Below are 25,062 nucleotides of genomic sequence, written 5' to 3'. Positions count from 1 at the left end.
GCCCATAGCAGCAGAGTCAGGATCCAAACCCAAGTCTATCCAACTTGACAGCTGAACCAGTCCACCCACAGTGTGCAAGCTGATGTTGTTGGGCGCTCGAGTGCCTTCATGTGCCTGTGACACTTTTCTGCCCACAGGGAGGAGGGTCAGAAGAGGGTTCAGGTCTCGGGAGCCTGAACTCCAACCACGGCAGCTTTGCTTTGATGTCTTCATTATTAGGAACACTGGAATCAGATTTTGGTTGAGAGAAAAGAAACAAGGATAATGGTACTTTTAGAAGTGTTTGAAGAATCACAAGGAACGTATGTCACTTTGTAGAGAAAAATCCCAAAGCCATTGTAACTTCTTGTTATACAGAAGTTTCAATAAAGGACACCCAGTTCGAAGCTTAAGAGACTGAAAGGTAGCATGTGTGCACACCCACACCTACACATGTGCATGTGTGGATTCACACACTCCCACATCTTGTCTTTATCCTCCAATTCATACCCGTTTCTAGTCCAGGACAATGCCAGCCTTAGGAGTTGCCTCTAAACTCCCACTCACTAGGAAAAAAAAAAAACCCAGTGGCCTCACCCACACTTCCCAGCAGTCCCAGCTGCCACCATCATCAGTCAGGTATGCAGTCTGCTCACCTTTGAAAGGCTTCCCAGCAGCCAAGCAATTCTCTTAACCAAAGCGTCCCATCTCATCCTTTGCCTTTCCATTAGCGAAATGAGTTACCACCAGCCTCAGGGGGAGGCCTTGGCTTTTCATCGTCTCTAGTCATGAGGCTGAAATCCAGGAGGAGCCATCCCGAGGAACCCTGACAAGGGGAAGCCAATCCTAAGAGAAATAGCTTGCAGGTGAGTGTCCCTCCTCCCTGCCTGGCTGCTGGCCAGGACAGAGAGGAATGAGTGAGGTAAGGGGAGGGGCCACTGGACCACCCACTCCCACAGAACGTTTCTTATCTTCCAGACAGAGCTCATCTTAGTAGGGTAGGAACTTTCCCTGGCCACTGGAAATCAGACTGGAAATCAGTCGCTCTCTGTTTTTCCTTGGTAGAAGACCCAGGTAGCTAAGGTGAGTTCTACGTCTCATCGTTGTCTATGAGGTTCAGCTGCCCATGCAGATGAACAGTCACCGGGCGGTGAGACTTTGAAGAGGGTGGGGAGGGAGGTAGATTTTGTGTAGCTTCTTAGGACTATATCTTGGTTTTTCTGAACGTTTCTATGTCCCAACAAATCACTGCCAGATGTCTGCTCAAATATAGTTCAAGTGCGAGATTCCATGACAAGTCTTAATGCTATTAACTGCTTTGGGATCGATGGGAAGAGGTGTTGGAGAGTCTTCCTGCCCACTAGAGAAGTTGGATCCAGGGGCAGAATATCTTTTCATCTCTGTCCCTATCTTCAGTTAAACGGTGCATAAGGAATCTTGTTTGCTTATTACCCCAAAGATTGCCCAGCTGGCTATGGGCATCCAGCGACAATCCTCTAGCTTTCTGCTTCTGCTAGATAGTGCTTTCTGCCTCCTTTAAGAAAGAGCCAAGGCAGACACGGACTCACAACCACAGATAAAAACTGCGGAGTCACAGGTGGCAGTAGGGTGTTTCCAAACTCCTCTCCAGTGACGTGCCTGGGCACCACTCCTTCCCGAAGTCTGCCTAAACTTTCTCCAGCTCGCGGTTGTAGTGGCTCATTAGCCAACTAACAGTGGACTCATGGTACTGAGAAGGGCCCTGGAAAAACCTACCTTGTATAACAAGCTCAACTGCAGAGTGACCAACCACTCTGGGAGACCTAACCCATACTGCGCCAGGGCCCTAGGTGTGTCCTGCAGCCTCGGTGCACACCCACACTAGCTGCGCCCAACTCGTCCATCCAGAGTTACAGCCCCAGCCCCCAGACACACAGGCCCTTAGGTGCTTGGGAGTGAAGCAAGTGCCCTTTCCCCATCTTTCTTCTATGCAAACCTAGAGATGCAGCCGTAGACTAGAGACATATTCCTGTCCTTGAAATGGGAAAAGTCGGACAAAGTAAAATGAAAAGACCTTTAGTCTGCCTGATTTCCAAGATCTCCGATACTCTGCCATGCTGTGGTCTTTCAGTGGCACATGATCCATCTAGGAGCATGGGGGAGAGTGGAGAAGGTTGCACACCCCCTTCACACACACACACACACACACACACACACACACACACACACACACACTACAAACTAATGGGAAACTGCTATTGGCTCTATCATGGCAGACATGCATGATGTCCCTCTGCTACACCCATAACAGTTCTTTGGGTTCTCCACCTGGGATGAAATTAGCTGACAGACAACCTGCAGAGCACAAGAGAGAGGGAGGATGTGTTTGGATCGGAGTGCATGCTGGCCTCAGAAAGAGTGAGACAGCAAGGGATATGGGAGAGCAGCCAAGCACAATTGTTGCTGGAGGGCTTCTCTCCAGGTTCCCCAAGCCCCGCAGTCCCACAATCCACTTATAAAATAATCACTCAGACGCTTGTATCACTTATAAACTGTATGGCCGTGGCAGGCTTCTTGCTAACTGTTCTTTTATCTTAAATTAACCCATTTTTATAAATCTATACCTTGCCACGTGGCTGGTGGCTTACCGGCGTCTTTACATCTTCTTATCCTGGCGGTGGCTGCAGTGTCTCTCCCTCCTTCTTCCTGTTTCCCCAATTCTCCTCTCTCTTTGTCCCGCCTATACTTCCTGCCTGGTCACTGGCCATCAGTGTTTTATTTACATAGAGTAATATCCACAGCACACAATAGGAAGAGACACCGTGATGATGGGATGTTTAAGACTGCCTTTGCTTTTAGGTTTTCATATAGAAGGTACGTAGCAGACCTCAGGGATGCTGGGTAGGTGTCCTGGGGATCTGGGTTAGAATTCTCTCCAGGATTCTGTACCAGGTTTCAACAAGAAGAAAATATAGATTTACACTTGAGGATATACGTTATTGAGATAAAGAGACAAGAAATAATCTTTTTCCATGTGAAATAAGCCTCCCAAAGCCCTGCTCATATTAATGAAACCTCATAGCACAGGCAGCAGGCAGCATGTAGAAGAGAAACTGTGCACAGTTTGTACATGTGTTAGACATTCAGAATGTGGTCAGAACAAGCATGCTCACTCTATTAGCTACCGTGTGCAAATGACTATGAACAAGGAGAAAGAACTTGAAATGGCTGGCCAACTATGCTTATTAAATTTGTAAAAGATCATTCTCATGATCATTTCTCAAAATAAATGAAGATAGTGAGTGCTTAAAAATTACACTAGGTCTGTGTGAAGAAAATACATCTGAAATATTATTTTATTTCTATTTCATTTTTTTTTTCTTCATCAGTACCCTATCCAGGGTCCTACTTTTAGACACCGGTGATCATGCTGGAATGTAGGCAGGGAGAAGTATGTCCTCACCTGCATCTGTAGACTAGTCTTGTTAATCCCGAAGAACCCTGGCTGTGGGGATCAACAGAGTTGGCACTTTGCAAACTGTGATTTCAACACAACAGCATTATCTGTCCCACTAATCATTTGAGTTGTTATCTGAAAAGGAATGGGCAAATCTTTGTGAACGTAAAGTATTTAAAAAGTGATTTCTGGAAATGCTCTCAAAGAAGCCCACACTCGTGTTCTCTGGTGTCATTTTAAATGTCTCTGCTTAACCCTTATGCTTAGAAATCTATATTAAAACATCTTTACTAACCTCACATATATATGTATAATATCTTAAAGAATATTCACAATATTAGCTGCAATGTTTGCCTTGGGGGGAAGTTTTACTTTCTTTTTATTTTTTTGTGTGCATTGGTGTTTTGCCATGGGTGTTGGGTTCCCGGGAACTTGAGTTCAAACAGTTGTGAGCTGCCATGTGGGTACTAGGAGTTGAACCCAGGTCCTCGGAAGAGCAATCAGTGCTCTTACCCTCTGAGCCATCTCTCCAGCCCTGGGAGGTAAGTTTTAATGCTAAGCTGATGGATTAGAAGGGGGGTTTCATTTTAATGTAAACCCCTTTGCATATTTTTAATAATTGAACAACTTTTCTTGGGTTCATACCCAAGAAAAAACATTGATTCTTTACTCTTTGTTTCAAGACAAAGGCACCCTTTGTAGCCCAGGCTGCCCTGGGACTTGTTATACAGTCTGCCTGGGTAGTTTTAAGATCTGGGGAGTAGGATCAGCTATGTGGGGTCTATTGTTAAGCCTTAAAATTAAAAAAAAAAATAAGTTAATCAATCCCTTGTCCCCTTAAATGACTCCCTTGAAACAATTAGCACATTTGGATATCCCAGAGTATTTGTACTCTTCAGAAATGAAAAGTATCTTGAGATCAAGATTCACACTTGACCTGAGTCTCATTATTAGCCATGAGCCTAAATGTGCAAAGGAAATCTCTCTCTCTCTCTCTCTCTCTCTCTCTCTCTCTCTCTCTCTCTCTCTCTCTCTCTCTCTCTCTCTCTCTCTCTCTCTGTGGTGTGTGTTAGTGATTTGAGACAAGGTTTCTCTTGGTGGCCCTGGCTGTCCTTAAACTCATTTTGTAGACCAGGCTGGCCTCAAACTAAGAAATCCACTTGCCTCTGCCTCTTGAGTGCAGGGATCAAAGGCATGCACCACAGATGCTCAGTTCAACTGAAATATTTCTTTATGGACAGGGCAAAAATAGCACAGTTGTACCAATTCAGAGAAACTTCTTTGTGGGTATAATATTTAAATGATAATTTCTAAAGGACCATTTAGTTTATTTAGAATAAACATACTTAAAGAAAGGTTCTTTGAGAGAGAAAAGGAAAATCAATTGTCACTGTTTAGTTTCATGGATGGAAACATGAATTTACACTCCACACCAATTACCTTGCTTGTTCCCATCAATTCTAGGACAAAGCTCCCGCTTTGTGAAGCTTCATGTTGTGAAGTTTAGATTGCTTTATCCAGTGCCAAGGATGGATTAGTGATCAGCTAATCTTATTTCTTCCACAATGCTGAGTGTATGAGGACAACATGCATGTGTCTCAAGGCAAAGGCTGATTCTCTTGACCCTTCCTCATAAAGATTAGGAGAGTCTCTTGGTGTGGGGTTGGGAATCCTATTTTAAGACAACATTCCCATGTAGATAAATTTTGCTAACCACTGCCAAAAACATAGGGAAATTTGTTAAGACAAATAAAAAAGTAGACCCACCACATAGAGTGAGGCATGTATGTAATCGGAGCATGAAGGAGGCTGAGGCAGGGGAAGGGGGTTGTTCATTTGAGACCAATGTGGAACTGAGAGCCAGTAGGCTGCATAGAGAGACCCTTCCTTGAAAGGAAAACAACAAACCAGGCCGGTGGCCTTGACTTTCCCCTTGTGATCTTGTCAGACATGGGGACTCTGGCCTCCACTACTGCTCTCCAGTGGTCAGAAATGTGCAGGAGACTCAATGTGAACCGCACAAGGCAAGAGAGAACTATCTAAGCAATAAGGGCTTTTTAACAAAATCTTACCAGTCTCTCCTCAGAGGCTAAAAGAGACTCAAGACATCATTACTTATAGGGCCACTGTGAATCAGGTGACAAATACTGTTTTCAGTTAGAAATGCTGTAAAGTATGACATGTTTTTGAGCACACTCATATGTTCAGAAAGTTTCAGATTGTCATGTTAGAAGTGCCTCACCAGTGAAGTCTATGTAACACTCCTAAATTGGAATGAATACCAAACACTACTGGTCCAAAGCATTTCAGAACAGCTTACAAAGCAACATGTGGGAAACTTTCAAAAGTTGTGGGTTCTTCTTCAAAATAAGCAAAGAATGGCTTGTTAAAGTATGAATTGGCCATAGTTGCCAGTCAATATACACGTAGGAGGAGTGGAACCCGTCTCAATGTCGTAGTGATAGGATGCAAAGTCTAAAGTTTGGAAAGCAGTATTCTATTCCTTCCTCTAGGACCCTGACGGTTGAGATCAACTAAAGCAATAAGATATGAATTGCAATATGCTACCAGTGCATGGTCATATGCGACCTCCTCTTAGCCTTATTTGTGATTGTGAATGTACAAGCCTTTTGCGGGAAAATGAAATTCAATTTTTAAAAAACTTGCAGTGAATCATAAATTGCCTAGAATGAGGAATACACAGCAGTTATAACATTTTTTTTTTTTTTTAAGTTTTTCGAGACAGGGTTTCTCTGTGTAGCTTTGGAGCCTGTCCTGGAACTCACTTTGTAAACCAGGCTGGCCTCAAACTCACAGAGATTCTGCCTGGCTCTACCTTCCGAGTGCTGGGATTAAAGGCGTGCACCACCACCGCCGCCGCCGCCGCCGCCCGGCGGTTATAACATTTTAATGAGGCAACCAATAGCCTTCTACTCTCCAATGAGCTGAAAAACAGACTCAAGTTAGTTACTGCCCAGTTCTGCACACGGTTTGCCAGTGAGCGTGTTTTGTTTATATTTCTCACTGAGTTTTACAGACCACATCAGTTCTAAGAGTCAATACCTCTAGCGACACTTCCTTTGCATTTTACTTGCAAAGGAAAGTCAGTTCCATGACATTCACTGCACCTTCTAGTCTATACCACACCGTGTTTCGTGCATATCTAATTCTGCTTTCACAGTTGCCAAACATCCCTAAAAATGGGATCCACTTTAGGACGATGCTTGTGGGACTTTGGCATTGCTATGACATAACAAATTCGAAGAAAGATCTATTTTTAGCTCGTAGTTTCATGAGAGTTCAGTCTGTGGCTACTGGTTGCACATACTCAAGCATCATGATGGTAGATCATGTGGTGGGGCAGGCTCCTCATTTCTAAACAGAAAGGCAGGAGATGGAAGAAAAACCAGAGAGGATGGCAGTGTAGACTGCAGATCCTATGGAGAAGCCTCCAGTGCCTGACTTTCTACAGCATCTAGAAGTCCCGCCCCATCTACCTTTCGCCACCTCCCAATAATTTGTCTTGTGAGTTTATCAGGGGATTAATCTGGTCACTCAGTCAGAGCCTCAAGAGCTAATCTTTTCTGGAGAAATCACCACAGAAGGTCTAGCAGTGTGTTTCATTAATGTCCTGGGCATTTCTTCATCTAACAAGTCGACAAACAAGATCAGGTACCACAGTTTACCCAACTGGCCTAGTTTGCCTGACATGGCTTCATATGTACTAAGTCCTAGGTAAAGTAGGATAGCTCAGTCACCCTAGTGTTGTGCTGGCCAATCAGACCAGGCACATGGAACTATTTAAATAAAAATCAATTCAAGTAGAAGACAATGAAAATTCTACTTTCTCTGTGGCACTGGTCACATTCCCAGGGAACACCTTGTAGCTAGTTGCTATGCCATTGGTCAATGCAAAAATAGAAATCTTCACCATTACAGAAAGTTCTCCTAGGTGGTGCTGAGCTTGGAGGTTATTCCTTGCAGTTTCCTACAGCTAGCATCCTTTCAAGCAACACACTAATCAAGGCTTGAGCATTCTCATATGATGAGGATACCGCCTCAGTGAGCACACAGAGCCTGCTGCTCCAGGAGACCTGCAGTGAACTGTTTTTCAGAGTTTGTATCAGGCTTTTGTCTATGTGCCCTCAATCTGCTTAGCTCACAGGAATGTGTGAACACCTGCTGGCACTTAGTAGAAGCAGGGGCATGACATAACAAATATTTAACGTATCAGCAAAACAAATCACTTGACCCTTTTTAAATCTGTCCACTAAGCATAAGAGTAACGTTCATTTTCTTCCATTTATAGTATCTTTCTGGATGTGCTACACTGCAGGGGTGAGGGGTGATGGAACTTACAGCTGAGGGAGGGCATGCATGAGGGAAACTGCCTTTTGCAAAGGAGTAACCTGTGACTCTATTGCAACCCTACCCCAAGCTTCAGTTGGATGACAGCTATGTGGTGGTCGTGAGTTAGAGGGGCCAGCCCTCTTCCTGAGGGCAAAGGCAGATTAGAATCAGAAACAGAGACAAACTGCCTGTGTGTTTGGAGACCACTGCTGAAGGAGTTCCGTGTGAGCACACACGGGTTTGCTCATTTCCAAAAGATGTTATTGACTATCACTCCAGTCCTGTGACATTCAGACCGGTGAGTGTGTGTGTGTGTGTGTGTGAAAGAGAGGTTCTAGAGAGCCTAACACATTTACTGGTTTTAAAGGTGAAATGTAATGAAGATTTGTGAAGACTGTGGTAGTGGTGGTGGTGGTTATAATGAAGCCTAGCATTTATTGGGAGCTTCCCAAAGGGTGGGCCTTTTGTCTGCATGCTTTACATGGGAAAGTGTGAGGCAATACCCTGGGAATCAGAATGTGGAAAGAAGACTTGGGTGAAAAATGTGACGTTCCATTTCTGAATATTTCTAATAAAACTACCATTTAAGCAGAGATAGACTCTCACGAGTTATTTGTAGAGAAAGAATTTTATACTAATATAGTTGCTGGATTCTATTTTACTTTTTAAAATGATCATTTCATTTTGGAAAATCTTAGGATTTTGAAAAAAAAAATGCAACAATAGTACACAGAGTTCCAGTGGTATAATGGGGCTCTGAGTTGAGATAAAAGTGGCTTCACATTTCTGCCTGTGTCTTGGATAAATTATTTAGCTGTTCATGTGTATACTCAGATGGACCTCTTCAATCACCAGTTGACACAATAATGTGTGCCATAGTGTTGCAGGAAAGAAAGATATGAGAGACTATATACAACGTGCTCAGCTTACTTGGACCATTGGGGTGCTTAATAAATATCTCTTTTTATTTATATGAATGGCATATTTGCTTTAATTATTATATGAAAATAATAATATTAAATGGACATTTTATATTAATGCTTACTATAATTCCATTTTCTTCTTAGTCTATTCCGTTCTTAGGTAGAAGGAACTCTTGGAATTCATACCAGATCACCTAGATCCATCAAGATATTTTTGTCTTGTGTCATTGATGACCTTTTTCCTATTTAAGGAAACAGAGGGAAGCTAGACTTGGAACACCCCTGTCTCAGTCATTCAGGTTTGTTTATCAAAACATATTGTGGACCATGTAGCTTATTTGGTCTACCGGAAACTTATTTCTGTATAGTCATAGGTGATGGGAAGTCCGAGATCAAGCTGCCTTTCCAGTCTGTTACTTGTGAGGATGAAAATTAAGCAACAATTCTTTTTTTTGTTTTGTTTTGTTTTGTTTTCGAGACAGGGTTTCTCTGTGTAGCTTTGCGCCTTTCCTGGAACTCTCTTTGGAGTCCAGACTGGCCTTGAACTCACAGAGATCTGCCTGCCTCTGCCTCCCAAGTGCTGGGATTAAAGGCGTGCACCACCATTGCCTGGCTAAGCACCAATTCTTAAGATCTCTTGAAGTATATGTAAGGCTTATTCTTAAGATCTCTTGAAGTATATGAAGGATGTAAGCCTCATGGGTGAGCTTCCATTGGGAGAGAATTTGTAATTGTTGGACAGACATAAGGAAAGGTGCTAGTATATCCTGTAGAGCTGTCAATCTATAGACCCATAAGTTTCATAGTTTGATATAACTATAATATCATCTGTGTAATAAATGTATTGAAAGATATATGTATATACATATATACATCAATATATATATTATTAGGTTGGGGGACTGTGAGGAAGCTATAATTGACAGTTAGTTCTGATAGTTAATCTGCATATATAATGAGGAACTCTCTCAAAAAATGAGTCTTGGATAAACAGAGCATTTCCTGCTCTGTATGTCAGCTTTGGCCTCCATCATGGCAGGGTGAGTAGGCAAGCTAAAAGCAAAATGCTGACAATCTTTAGGTTGAGGAGGTATGGTAAAGAAGCAATCTTGTACATCTATGATGATTATTTACATCTATGATGATTATTTTTTGATTTGGGGGGATGGCCATGGGAGATGGCAAGCCAGGCTAGGAGATTCCCCTTGGCTTTAATAAAATTTTACTTTTTCTTAAGGTCTGTAACAGTCTATAAGCCTGATTTTCATTAAACAACAAATATTGTGACTCAAGGGCTGGTGGGGGGCTTTATATGCCCAATATTTAGAATATGCCATATGTTTATACTTGGCCAATCTTTTCCTGAAATATAAGAAACATCCGTGCTTATGTCTAGCAAACCAATTATTTTCTTTCCCTGCATTTTAAGTGTTTAATTGGTCTGGAATATTTAATTTCTGAACCCAGAAAGCCGTATCCCTAGAGTCCAAACTGGCAGCTCCTGTAGGTGTTGGCCTGTATGAATCTGAATTGTTTTTGTAGGGGGTTGTACAACGATCTTAATCTCTTCAGTAAAGTCAGGATCAACCTTTCCTGGGACAGTCTTTATACCTTGTACAGCAGAGGAGCTATGGCCTATAATTAGCCCCAGTGTCCCTTCTGGGGAGGTCCATAGACTCTTGTATTGAGGCATACATAAGTTCATTCTTTTTTTTTTTTTTTTTGGTTCTTTTGAGAAAGGGTTTCTCTGCGTAGCTTTGCGCCTTTCCTAGAGCTCACTTGGTAGCCCAGGCTGGCCTCGAACTCACAGTGATCCGCCTGGCTCTGCCTCCCGAGTGCTGGTATTAAAGGCGTGCGCCACCACCGCCCGGCCCACATAAGTTCATTCTTAAAGCCTATATATCTATCTCAGACCTCAATAAAAACTTTATCCATAGATCTAACTTAGCCATACATCCTCAGTATCTCTATGTTATTTACTGAGTTTCATGTATCATTTATAACATATCTAGATGTTCATGTCTTATATTTCTCTATCCCAATGACTTGCACTACATACAGTTTAGGTTGGCCAGTCAATCAACAAGTTTTATTTTTTAATTATCTTTAATTAAAGTAAACTTATTCTTAACAATGTATAAGTTAGTTGTCCTTATAAGCTTAGAACTTAAAGCCGGGCGGTGGTGGCGCACGCCTTTAATCCCAGCACTCGGGAGGCAGAGGCAGGCGGATCTCTGTGAGTTCGAGGCCAGCCTGGGCTACCAAGTGAGCTCCAGGAAAGGCGCAAAGCTACGCAGAGAAACCCTGTCTTGAAAACCCAAAAAAAAAAAAAAAAAAAGAACTTAGGTTTTATACCTGTAAGGTTTAGCCTTAAAAATATTAAGTTTGTACTGAAGTTATTTTAATACAGAAACAGGAACTCTTATTCAAAAATATAGTATATGAAGAGAGTAACAATTTAATAAATTCTTTAAGGTATATCATGAAATGAGATAAGTTCAGTAGAACACTAAAACAAAGGAGAATTTTTTTTTTCTTTTTCTTTTTTCTTTTTTCTTTTTTCTTTTTCTTTTTTTTTTTTTTTTTTTTTTTTTTTTTTTTTTTTTGTTGTTGTTGTTGTTGTTTTTGTTGTAGCAGCTGCACCCAGTCTGTATCAAGCCAGATAGCCACCGGGAATGGCAAGGTGAGGAGAAGGGTGGAGACGACTCAAAGGCCCAAGTGAGCTGAGATGCAGATAGCAGATAGTTAGGTTCAGAGAGAAGAAGGCAGATGTTTAGGATTCCGGCCCCCAAACATCTTCAGGGGTCTGATGAATCCATACAGGTCGTAGTAGGGCGTCCCCTAACCAGGACCTGTTTTTTGAAATGGGTTAACTGAAGTTCTTGTACTTGGCCAAGATTTTTGTAAATTACCAAGAACTTAAAAGTCAACCCAGAAAGAGGAAAGAGAGAAAAGGACACTTTTTTTAAGAGAGCTGGGAGTTGCCATTAGTTTTCTCACTGGCTGTGAGACTTGCATTGATTTTAAAGAAGGCTGCTGGAGTGGAACTCCTAGTTAGCTGCAGGGCAAGTTTGGGGCTCAAGTTAGCCCTTCGATTCCAGTAGTTTTAGCAAAAGGGGCTGTTTGTAGCAGGACGCTGCTGCTACTATGGAGAACATAGTGAACTTCATTAGCTCTGGTTTACGCTCTCAGGAAGTCTGGTAGTGTGGTAATATTGTGTTACCTCCTTGTAAGACCCTGAATGAAGTAACAGCAGGTTTCTCCCTAAAAGGGAGGGGTTAGAATTTCTGCCGCTTATCATATTCTGATGGTAAATCAATTTCATAAGGTTGGCAGCTTTTAGGGGTCTCCTAAATCTTTTTTTTTTTTTTGGTTTTTCAAGACAGGGTTTCTCTGTGTAGCTTTGCGCCTTTCCTGGGACTCACTTGGTAGCCTAGGCTGGCCTCGAACTCACAGAGATCCGCCTGGCTCTGCCTCCCGAGTGCTGGGATTAAAGGCGTGCGCCACCACCGCCCGGCTAAATCTTTCCTTACGTTTTTTAGGGGGCTTTATGGGATTAAGATAGTCTGTTGCTTCCTTATCTAAGCCTGTAAACAGACTGGAGCTGACTGAAATGCCTTTTGTCTTAAGCCTGTGTCCTGTAACTTCTATCAAAAGCTGATTCTCTTTTGACTCATTCTGACTCATGGTGCAAGAAGGATTCTTAATAGGGAAGGGAGATATTCAACTACTCACCACAAAGAGGCCTGGGGTTCCTCCTGGTCTGCAGCACCTTTGGTGAGGTCCATCGGTAGCCGGCACTTCAGGGGTCACCTTTACGATTCCCCAGAGAGACTGCCTCGTCTCTGGACAGCCTCCACCAAGCACACCACTGCTTTTTGAGTGTGCTTGGTAGATTACTCCTCCTGAGACTGGGTACCCAAGGGCGCCAGGTCTTGTATAATATTAGAGGGACCAGCCTTAATATTATACATCCTAGGGGCTCAGGAGAGAGAACTACTAATGGCAAGGACTAATTTCAGGAAATAGAATCTCAGCACACCGAGCTCTATCATCCACTGCTTTAATTCCTCTGGCATAACATACTTTATACACAGCTTCAGTTCTGTTCTCATGTCTAGCTCCTTTCTTGCCTGATATCTCTCTAAACTTATCTGATCCTGACCACATCCCCATGTGGTGGTGAGAGAGAACAAAGCTCTCTATGGTCTGTTCTTACAAGGGCATCAATCCTATCAGGAGTGCTCCCCAAAGACCCCATCTCCAAGCACCATCTCACTGGTCAGTGGAGTTTCAACAAATGAATTTGGGGACAAGGCGCACAGAAAGTCCATGGCACTCATGCAAGGTGGGAAGCCGGAATGCTCTGGTGTGGTCTGTCAGGGACTCACTGGCAAGGGGAGAGGAATTGTGTAGCATTGTCTCAGGAGCTCAGAGCATGGGAACAGTGACTTTCTCTTGTGTGGAACTCCTGGATGACCCACCGTCCAGCTTCCTCTTGTCTACTTTTGAGCTACAGAAAAGGGTGGGGTGGTAGAGAAACTAGAGTACCATAGTACTCATTTTTCTCAGTTTACCAAAGTCATGTGGACTGTTTCCATCTTCCAAAAAAAAAAAAAAAAAAAAGGGAAAGAACAAAAACAAAAAAACAACAGCAACAGCTACAACAACAAAAAACAAGTTTTCCGATCTTTTGTGGGGTCTAAATATTTAATATTTAATGTTTGTTTCCTTCATCGTTGATTTAACATCACGCCGACTACCTGGTTTCTTAATAACAAGGGTGAAGAGAAAAAGAGGCACCTGGGAAGAAAGGAAAACACACAAGAGCATAAGTGTGGTCTCCTCAAAGAAAGAGAAGTCTTTAAGTGATCATATTCGGGCTATATATTCAAAATTGTTGTGAGTCCTAAGAATTTGCAAGGTTGTTGAATACATTTTAATTTTCGCATTTTTTCTGTTCCTCTGAAAATCCTTCTAATTATAATTTGACCTCAGTTTTACCTAAAACAGAGATGTCAGCTCAACACTGTTCACTGTTCTTTGTACCCTACCCCTTACTTTTATGACCCTAATGCACTAGCATGCTGGCTCGTTCTATCTCTCAGGCTTGATGATAATTTGCCAACCTCGGACTTCAGGTCAATTTCGGTTGCCCTTTTCAATTCCTGAGAAATGTAGCAAGGGCTAGTGGGAAATTCTGGATCATCACAGTCTTAACGGAAAGCCCCAGATTAAGAATAAAGGTTTCTCTTCGTTTTGTAAGCTGATGTTGGCCTTAAAACAACAGTGAAATATTCTCGGAAATTGTTCCCTCTGATTATTTTCTGGAAAGAATTCAGAATGCTAACAGTGGGTCGTCTCATGGCAGAGTTGGTACTTCTACCTTGCCTTTAAAAGAAAATACATCTCCAAGATGTTCCCATGGATGCCCCTCCCAATGCCATACATGTCTTGTAGGCCGTCTGGATGATTCCTTCATGTGGCAGTTGCAAGGGCTAACATTCTAGATGATTTTCCTATCATAAAACCCAGTACATGCTGAACACTTACAGCCCTAGGGGCTGTGTCCAGAACCACTGTGGATTGTCTCATCTAAGGAGCCCAGCAAAGCTGTGAGTGGGGAGTTTCATTACTTACCTTCATTTCATGGTGAAGGAAATAGATACTGAGTTTCACTGCCTCATACGTGGCCACACAAGTGGGAAGAATCAAACCCATGATCTGATGTCAGGAACTTGACTTTGGAGTATATGCTGTTGACCACTTGGGACACTTTTTCAGAGGCCAGCATGCTAACAGAATATTGTCCTCCAGCTGCATGCAAGCTTTTCCTCAGTCTTCGTCTCACCCTGAGAATCTTAGCAGCAATAACGCTGGTTGTAACATAGAGCTTTGGGCAGCAACAGGACAGTTGCTGACAGAGTTTCCTGACTGGTTCTTTGGCTGCTGAACCCAGTGCGTTCTCTCTTAGCTCCCAATCAGTATCTACTTTGTAAAGACAGTCAGGCTGATGAAAACTTGGATGCTCATACTAACTCCAGTAAAAATCCAGAAGAGTATTAAATCTACTTCCTGCTAAGAATGTGGCGGCGAGAGTATCTTTGGCAACAAGAGCCCTAAGACATTGTCATGGAACACAGTGGAGAGACTATTGCCTCTCAGAACAGAGAAGAAATCAACACCCCAGCTATTCAACCAAGTGCATAAGAAAGCCAGTTCTAGGAAAGACAACTTTGAAGACTTGGAGCTGAGCTTTATCTAGTCCCCATTTCTACCATTTTCAGATCTTCTTTGCCATAACTCTCTCCCTTTGAATCTTAAGAAATGGACAGAGAAGGAAAAGCAGAAGGTCAGGGCAGAGATTTGGACATCTTTCAAAACAAAGAATGCAAGGCCTGGGCCAGACTTACAGGATTATGTGGCTCTGAACATCTAAGAACTAACTATAATTCTGTCCAAGGAATTCATAGTCTGTAAAACATCTTCATCCCCAGGAGGTCAAGTTTCAAAGAATCCTGCTTTTGTTAGAAGTAATAGGGAGGGTTGGATTTGATTTTATCTAATTTATTTGGGGCACCTAGGAAACAAATTGGAATTACTCCAAGCACCCTCCGACTATGAGTATTCTAGAGGAGATTGGTGGAAATGCTTAGTGACCATGGATGCACCCAAGTCGATCGGAAAGCATGATAAGGAAATAAAGAATTAAAATGTAAGGCAGCAGAGGGGAGGAGGGTGGAAAATTGTCCGAGTGCTGACAACTTCAACTTGATCTGCTTTGGGAACAAGTGTTCTACCTGGGTCCGTGTCGTTTTTGTGTAGTTAGAGTTTTTGTGTAGTTATTCTCTGTCCTGTTTCTTTCAACAGGACAGAGAATAACTAACCAAAGCAGCTCTTCTTGACCCAATGAATGGAAACAGTGTTTAAGATAAGGATCTTAGGAAAAGCAAGCGACTTGGCTTATTTTTGTGGAAAAGTCACTGTTCCTAGGCAGACAAGCACAAACTTTCAAAAGGCCATGTGATTATCTTTTTATCAGTATAAAAATAGAAAGAAACTAACAAGCCAGAAAGGATGTAACTGATGGTGATCTTTGGTGGTGCATCTTAAGCTGACTATAAGGGTACACATGAGATTCTAGAAGGATGTCACTTTGAAACTTGATAGCTGTAATTCCTTAATAAGTGCCACTTGTCTGTCAAGGACTACATCAACCTCTGAGCTGGGTTATTAAGGAAATCAGAGCCTGTTCCACTGTCACCATTGAGTCACAAGTGTGGGCAGATGCAGAAAGAGAAAAATGGAGCCTGTCCATTGGTTCATAAAGGGATAGGATCCTGAAGTGCATCTCTGCTTTGGGGAAAAGCCCATCCCTCTCCTCAGAGAACTCTGTTCTGTTCCACACTGAGGATATTGAATCATTCTGACTTCTAGAGGGGAGTGGTCCTCAATTAGAAGTGATTCCTTCTCCCCACCCCCAAGAACTTTTGGTAATGTCTGGAGACATTTTTGGTGGTCATACTAGGGACACTAGTGCATTAGACTAACCAAGATGGTCAACATATCATGGACAATAAACACAGAAGATGAAGTTGTCGTCAGAACCACAGCTTAGAGAAGTCAGGCAAGGACGAACATTCCAGGCGCGCGCACGCACGCGCACACGCGAACACAAACACACGCGCACACACACACACACACATACACACACACACACTGTAGTAAAATCTGTATTAAAAATGAAGTATTAAATGTATTAAATGAATCAAACCAAAAGACAATGATGGAAGAAGGGAATCTAAAGCATCAGGAAGACAACAAATGAGATGTACGAAAATCAGAAATAACTGAATGGAATAGGAGGGATAATAGATGTTGAGTTTCTCACTCACTGCCCAGCTCTCTCATGGGTGGAAAACTCAAGCCCTGAGCATAAGGAGTGGATTGCATACAGCTGTTCATTCAGCAGCAGTAGCCACAAAAAGGTTTAAGTGGGCCGGGCAGCAATGGTGCACAGCATTAATCTCAGCACTTGGGAGGTAAAGACAGGTGGATCTTTGTGAGTTTGAGGCCAGCCTGTACTACACAGCTGGTTCCAGGACAGCTAGGGCTGTTAAACAGAGAAACCCTGTCTCAAAAAAAAAAAAAAAAAAAATTTAGCCGAGCGGTGGTGGCATATGCCTTTAATCCCAGCACTCGGGAGGCAGAGCCAGTTGGATCACTGTGAGTTCGAGGCCAGCCTGGGCTACCAAGTGAGTTCCAGGAAAGGCGCAAAGCTACACAGAGAAACCCTCTCTCGGGAAAAAAAAAAAAAAAAAAAAAGAAAGAAAGAAATTTAAGTGGGGATGAGAACAAAGTGATGGGGGAGAGCATGGGGGATAAATAGGTTAACCAAAACTCTGGGTATATGAAGCCTTTCAGAAATTACCAGTTTGTAAGTTAATTAGACACTGTAATATATAGTAAAGGATGTTAAGAAGAAGTACACTCGCCGGGCGGTGGTGGCGCACGCCTTTAATCCCAGCACTCGGGAGGCAGAGGCAGGCGGATCTCTGTGAGTTCGAGGCCAGCCTGGGCTACCAAGTGAGTTCCAGGAAAAAGGCGCAAAGCTACACAGAGAAACCCTGTCTCGAAAAACCAAAAAAAAAAAAAAAAAAAGAAGAAGTACACTCCTGGGGGAGACAATGTTGCTGTCAGAGACTGAATGAAAATCTCAGTGCCAAGCACAGGATATCTCCCTATGAGGTATTTGCCAGGGAGGCCCAGAGGAACCCAAGACAACACAGTCTATTGCCCTTGGTCTTGGTTGCCCAACTTAACTAGACAGTAAGAAAGACCCTGTTGCTGAATATACTGCTAACTTTGGATGCAGGACATGGAGAAATCAACCTTGACTGCCTAGGAAACTCTCCCTTGCTGGCTAGCTTACATGGTGCCAAAAGTTGCTATGCAGGGCTCTGGGGGAAAAATGTATACATGACCTCACTCAGTACCAGACCCTGCATGTGACAATACCCACTGGCCTGGCAAGATGTGCCCACTGGTGCATTAGTGGTACAGAGGTTACAGGAGTAACCAAGCACATTCTGATTGACTATGAGGCCTGTGCCACAAGAAGGATTTCAAACCTGGCTCAAAGCCCCTTCCTGGGAAGATGGTAGACCTCAAAGGAGATCCTACTATTGCTGTGTTAAATGGATATGCTGTCAGACCGCATTCCAAATATTTAAGCTTATCGATTCACAGCAGGTGTGGTTACTTGCACAACACTGGCACAAGATCAAACCAGTCAAAATTCCAACACATATGGGGAGGGGCCACGGAGGCTCCACCCTTGGAGGGGGAAATATTAGCTCTAGATGATTTCTGAGGGAAGGAGAGACACTCTCTTTTAGTGACATGGCCTCTGGTAGGTTGCCCATGTCTCAGGGTTGGCCCCATACCCATGTGCATATGGGCAGTACTAATGAAATCCAGGGGCTTATAATAAAAAAAGAAGAAGTTGGGAATGAGAGGGGTGGTGGACATAGGGGCAGGGGCATGGATATGATCAAAATACATTGTATGATGTATAAAACTTTGAACAATAAGTAAGTAAAAAATATTATAGGGGGGAGGGGAGACCAACACTATATCCCTGCCCACCAACTACAGGAGATCCAGAAGTAGATTACCGTAACAATCAGAAACTTTTATTTGACAGTTTGAGAGACTTTCTGTGATTGGTCGTAGGTCTCACCTTATTTGCATGCCCACATTTAGTCAATCAGGACCTAGTGGTTTCTTAGGAAAATCAGGCTGCCTAAGACTTCAATACCAACCTCTCCTCTGCTCTTGGACTCAACAGAGGAGGCCAATACAACCTCAAAGCCAAGCTAGTGGTTGGTGACAAGAGACAGTCTCTAGCCAACAGCCACTTCAAATATGCATAGTGACCATAAAACGGCACTGGTGGTGGCATTGACTGCCAGTGGAAAAGTCACAGGCCACGTTAGAATTGTTGAGACCAAGGTTGGAAAAAGCACAGGAACAAGTAGCCAAACGAATGGAAACACATGAACTATGAACCAATAGCTGAGGAGTCCCCAACTGGATTAGGCCCTCTGGATAAGTAAGACAGTTGATTAGCTTGATCTGTTTGGGAGACACCCAGGCAGTGGGACCGGGACCTGTCCTCAGTGCATGTGCTGGCTGTTTGGAACCTGGGGCTTATACAGGGACACTTGGCTCAGCCTGGGAGGAGGGGACTGGACCTGCCTGGACTGAATCTACCAAGTTGAACTCAATCCTCAGGGGACTCTTTGCCATGAAGGAGATGGAAATGCGGGGTCGGCTGGGGGGAAGGTGAGGGGGTAGGGAGAACAATCCATGGCTGATATGTAAAATTAAATTAAATTATAAAATAAAATTAAAAAAATAAAAATAAACCATATGAGAATTATAAATAAGAAAGAAAGAAAGAAAGAAAGAAAGAAAGAAAGAAAGAAAGAAAGAAAGAAAGAAAGAAAGAAAGAAAGAAAGAGAGAAAGAAAGAGAGAAAGAAATAGGGGATAGCCAGGCCTGGCGGGGGAGGAGCAGAGCAGAGCAGGGAACACACAGAGAGAACACAGAGCAGAGAGTGCAGAGAGGAAACACAGAAAGAGAGTGTGGCGGCTTTTTAAGGCGGGAATTGTCTGACCACACAGCAGGTACCTTGGCCCCCAGTGCCCATTGATGATGTAAGATGCCAGAACCTGGACAAGTGAGTGCAGGATCCAAACACATAGAATAAGAGTAATTCTTCTCTTGTGAACCCTGCTTAATAATTAGAACATTCAGCATCAAGTGAGACAAGACTACTTACTATACTTAAAAATAGGAAAGATAAAGGAGTCAGAATGGAAGGATAGAAGGAGGCCATGTGTTCAACTAGTGTAAAAACATATATATAAGCAGAATATAGTAAATTCTGTATATTGTCATGTCCAGACAGTCGAATGGATACACTCCAAACACTATAAATAAATCAAGATGGAACCTTTTTATTTATTTATTTATTTATTTATTTATTTATTTATTTATTTATTTTTGTTTTTTTGAGACAGGGTTTCTCTGTGTAGTTTTGGTGCCTGTCCTGGATCTCGCCCTGTAGACCAGGCTAGCCTTGAACTCACAGAGATCTGCCTGCCTCTGCCTCCTGAGTGCTGGGATTAAAGGCATGTGCCACCACCACCTGGCTCAAGATGGAATCTTAAATTCAAGTATTGTAGAAAGCTACAGAAGCAGGAGCAGAGGTGTGAGATACAGCAGAAACAGACTGAAAACAAAGAATTAAATGGTAGACATTTAATTAACAGACAGCAGCTACCTTAAAACACAAGTTTTAAGTCAGACATCACTGGAAGAGTCAGAAATTCATTGCCTGTCTCAGGATGTCCCATCTTCCTTGGGGAGGCTAATGTGACACCATTTAATCAGGGTAGTCAGAGTTAATGAGCTCTTGAGGTCCTGGATTATCTTTCTAGGGAACCATCTGAGGTGGTATGGTGTTCCCCGAAATATTGTGCACCCTAATAAACTTATCTGGGGTCAGAGACAGAAAAGTCACAATATTAAACATAGAGGATAGGCAGTGATAGCACACGCCTTTAATCCTAGCATTCCAGAGGCAGAAATCCATCTGTTCAAGGATACAGCCAAGTATGGTGACTCACGCCTTTAATCGCAGAAAGCCAGAAAGCGAGCCTTTAATCCCAGGGAGTGGTGGTAGAAAGCAGAGAGGTATATAAGGCATGAGGACCAGAAACTAGAAGCATTTAGCTGGTTAAGCTTTTAGGTTTTGAGCAGCACATTTCAGTTGAGAGCCATTCGGATATAAGGACACAGAGGCTTCCATTCTGAGGAAACAAGATCAGCTGAGAAGTTGGCCAGGTGAGATTAGCTGTGGCTTGTTCTGTCCCTCTGCTCTCCCAGTGTTCACCCCAATACTTGGCCTCAGGTTTGATTTTATTAATAAGAACTTTTAAGATTCCTGCTACAACCATCCATCTTTCAATGGCTCTGCAAGCTGACCAGGTAGGAATTTAACTGAGTAGTACTTATACAAGCTCCCACTGAATTCTGGGTCCCTTCTCTCCTCCCTCTTCCTGCCTTTTCATGGAGATCACCTGTAATTTACCTGTTGCCATGAGTCCTGTGGAGGACACTGGATGGGTCAAGCGCCATCACAGGGGCTCAGCATCCCATTGGCTGTTCCTGAGGCAGCTCCCTCATGTTGAGTGAGGAGACAGATGAAGCTGGGATGGCAAATGTTCTCACGTGACTGGCATGGGGTTACTTTAATCGTTTTCTTCTGTATAGTGACTGAGTTTTCGTTGATTTCCTCAAGGCATTCAACCCTAGTTCACTCTTCTGTATATTTAAAATGACAGAATAATATGCAGGATAATTTAAACTCCATAACTACTTTATGCATATCCGCATTATAGTACTTATCACGCCTTGTGGTAACTTTTTTGTTTACATAGCTGTCTCTTCTACTTGGCTTTGAGCTCCTCCGGGACTTAGGCTATGAATTAACTCATCTTAGATTCTGCCTCCTTCTCTGAACACAACAGCTTAATGTTCTGAACATAGTAGGTTTTTTTTGTTTTGTTTTTGTTTTTGCATTTTCGAGACAGGGTTTCTCTGTATAGTTTTGCGCCTTTCCTGGAACTCGCTTTGTAGACCAGGCTGGCCTTGAACTCACAAAGATCCGCCTGCCTCTGCCTCCCGAGTGCTGGGATTAAAGGCGTGCGCCACCACCGCCTGGCTGTTTTTAATGAATGAGTCGTGTGCCACCACCGCCCAGCTGTTTTTAATGAATGAGTCAGCTTTGAAAGACTCAATAGCCAAACACACCTGCTGTGCATAGATACATTTATCCACAGATATTTTTACTGTAATTATTTGTTTTTGAGAAAAAAAGTAAAAACCATGTACATTTATTGTACATAGCTTGGAGTTCTAAAGTATGCATATGTATAAATCATTAAATCAAGGTAATTAACAAGCGTTACTTTACGTACCTTTTGTGGTGAGGATGCTTAAAATCTTTTGACAATTTCCTTCTTATTGATTATATGTATTCTTTGACAGTTTCACAGATGTACATAATGCATTCTCTTTACTCTTAACTCCTGCCCTCTCCTTCCCATTGTTGTTACCCACCCCCACCTCCCTATAGGTCCTTTTCCCACATTCATACCTCTTTGTTTTTATTTTAATAAGGATCATCTGTGTGACCAAATCTGGAATTATCCATCAAAGCCGTGGTTCTCAACCTTCCTAATGCTACAACCCTTTAATACAGTTCTTCAAGTTGTCATGACCCCCAACCATAAAATTATTTTCATTGCTACTTCATAACTATAATTGTGCTACTGGTATGAATTGTAATGTAAATATTTGTGTTTTCCCACGGCCTTAGGTGACCCCTATGAAAGGGTCATTCAACCCCCCAAAGGGTTGTGACCCACAGGTTGAGAACCGCTGTATTAGACTCTCATGTGCTTACCTTTGGAATATAACTGAAGGTAATGACTGCCCCTCCCCCCCAATCCATCACTAGCCAATAGTTCGGTAGGTAAGAGTAAGGTCACGTGAGTTCTTCCTTAACCCACAGCTGGCTGTTGACCGACCCTGTCTTGTGCAGGCAGCTGCAGTCCCTGTGAGGCCATGTCTGCAATGGTTGTGCCATTCTCTGAAGACAGACAAAGCTTCGCATCTCTCCTCCCCATCTTCCGCTCTTACCGTCTTTCTGATCTCTCTCCTGCCATGCTCCCTCTTGGAAATCTTTAAGTGCCTAATGCATTGTTACTAACTTAATTTTCTTTCTTTTCTTTTTTTTTCTTTCTTTTCTTTTCTTTTTTTTTTTTGGGGGGTTTTCGAGACAGGGTTTCTCTGTGTAGCTTTGTGCCTTTCCTGGAACTCACTTGGTAGCCCAGGCTGGCCTCGAACTCACAAAAGATTCGCCTGGCTCTGCCTCCTGAGTGCTGGGATTAAAAAAGGCGTGCGCCACCACTGCCCAGCGTTGAACTTAATTTTCTTTGGAACTGAAATTTTGTCTATTAACAATTCTCACTAGTTTCTACTCCCACCCTTGCTTCCATCCCCCAATAATTCATGATTCAATTAAAAAACCATCATTCTACTCAATGCTCCTATAAATTTACTTACAGACTCTTCATTTAAGTAAGACCTTGCAGTATTTGTCCTTATGAACCTGCGTTACTTTGTTTAAATACTGTTAACTAGGTTCCGCCATGATGCCAGCGGCAAGGTTCTTCTTTATGCAAAGGCTATAGCACACCCTGTGTCTATGATATGCCACGTGTTATGCATGTCTTCATTTACTATTGGACACTTAGATCTCATACTCCAAGTACTGAGAAGCGTGCTGCAATAACACAGGGGAGCAGATGTATATTTGACATTCTGACTTCATCCCCTGAGGATGTGTACCCAGGGTTGATATTGTAGAATCATATGGTAGAACTGTTTTGATTTTTAATGGAATCTTCATAGTCCATAGTGACTATATCAATTTGCATTCTCACTCTGGATATACTAGGGTTCCCTTCCTCCACGTCCTTACCAATACTTTATTTATTTTATAATAACATTGTGAAAGAAGTAAGTTGATACCTCAATTTTTATTTTAATTTGCATTTACTGATGATTAGTATTATTGAACATTTTGTTCATGTATTTGTTGGCCATGTGAATACTTTCTTTTGAGAAATATTTCTTCAGGTCTTTTCCTTAGTTTATTTTATACATTTTATCCTACTGAAACAAGTTCTCACTATATAGTCTTAGCTGGCCTGGAACTCACTATGGAGACCTAGCTGGCCTCAAACTCTCAGAGATCCGCCTGCCTCTACCTACCACACCCAGCCTCTTTACGAATTTTAAATTAGTTTTTTATTGTCTTGTTTGACAGACATTTCTAAAACACTAATCTTCTCAGCACTCTGATAAGCTATAGGGATTAAAACAGAATTTCTGAATCCTAAGAAATAACAGCATCTTTAACAAGTTGAGTTCCTGATCATGTGATTTTCAGAGACATGGAGGTGTCAGGGAAGAGGTAGGGATTATTTAATGCAGCCTGGTTTGGGAGGAGGCCAGGGAAGAATTCCCAGAGAAGGAAACTGCTAGGGTGTGCCGCCGTAGAGGGTGACTCTGAGATAACCGGTCAGACTTCAGGGACAGACGTCATGAGGGACTAGGAATGAGCGCACTTGTAACCTGGGCAGGTTTAGGTGGGAAGTTCTGTCAATTTGCTGATCTTAGAGGAGCATCCTCTGACAGACACAAAATGAGGCTGGGGAAAGAACCAAGGCCACGTGATAGTGGGCAGTTCACTACAGCCTGTGAAGGCAGATATCAACGGCATAAGTGACCTTCTTACAAAAAAGGGATGGACATCAAGAGTGACTGTGGCATTGCACGAAGTATCACTCCTGGGCCTTGTGAAGAACAGAGCTGAGGAACAAAACTAGAATAGGGAAAAATCAATGAGAAGACAGCTGTTCTCACCAACAGGAGAACTCGGCAGCTATAGGAAGATGGAAAGAGACTGCCTGGAGCCTGAGTCAGGAGATGAACTGCCTGTTTTCATTCCCATTTAGTCTGTCTCTTCTTTCTAGTGCATACACTTCCTGAGATCAGGGATTAGATCTTATTTCTAAAGAAACCCCTGGATGAAGAGCTTCAAGTGGTCAATGCCTGCTGACAGTTGGAGAATCAGTCTCCTCCAAGGACACACTCCCACATAGGTTGTCCAATCACAATGGGTCATCCCTGGACACATGTGCATACAAGCAAAGCTAAGTGGACTCAGTGTGTCATACTTGTAACAATAATTAAAAAAGAGATGATGGCTAGGTGCTGGTTGTACATGCCTTTAATTTTAGCACTTAAGAGGCAGAGGCAGAGGCAGGTGGATCTCTGTGAGTTTGAGACCAGTCTGGTCTACAGAGTGAGTTCCAGAACAGCCAGGGCTACACAGAGAAATCCTGTCTTGGAAACCCAAGAGAGAGAGAGGAGAGAGGAGAGAGAGAGAGAGAGAGAGAGAGAGAGAGAGAGAGAGGGAGAGGGAGAGGGAGAGGGAGAGGGAGAGGGAGAGGGAGAGGGAGAGGGAGAGGGAGAGGGACAGGGACAGGGAGAGGGAGAGGGAGAGGGAGAGGGAGACAGGGAGGGAGAGAGGGAGGGAGAGAGGGAGGGAGGGAGAGGGAGAGAGGGAGAGAGGGAGAGAGAAAGAGCTGGAGGTGGAGGGGTGGGAGTGATGTGCTGTGTTCATGTATGAAGTTCTGGAAAAATTATGAAACAAAAACAAAGAAATGTCCA

At 42.9% G+C, this 25,062-nt stretch overlaps 1 protein-coding gene across 2 annotated transcripts in view; it reads left to right on the top strand.

The window, feature by feature from the left end:
* Positions 1-708: 708 nt before the first annotated feature.
* The window catches only part of Adtrp (androgen dependent TFPI regulating protein), a 95,627-nt gene continuing 71,273 nt past the window's right edge, over positions 709-25,062 (top strand). Inside the window, exon 1 of one of the 2 annotated variants that reach the window (XM_076573226.1) lies at positions 709-845. The gene's annotated coding sequence lies outside the window, so the exon portion shown is untranslated. Of the gene's footprint in view, positions 846-952; positions 1,063-25,062 lie in introns of those variants that run through there. The other variant, XM_076573227.1, reaches the window with a different exon arrangement.

The sequence above is a fragment of the Peromyscus maniculatus genome, chromosome 5 (assembly GCF_049852395.1).
Source record: "Peromyscus maniculatus bairdii isolate BWxNUB_F1_BW_parent chromosome 5, HU_Pman_BW_mat_3.1, whole genome shotgun sequence".
Classification (NCBI taxonomy): Eukaryota; Metazoa; Chordata; class Mammalia; order Rodentia; family Cricetidae; genus Peromyscus; species Peromyscus maniculatus.
This window is presented reverse-complemented; position numbering and strand designations above follow the sequence as displayed.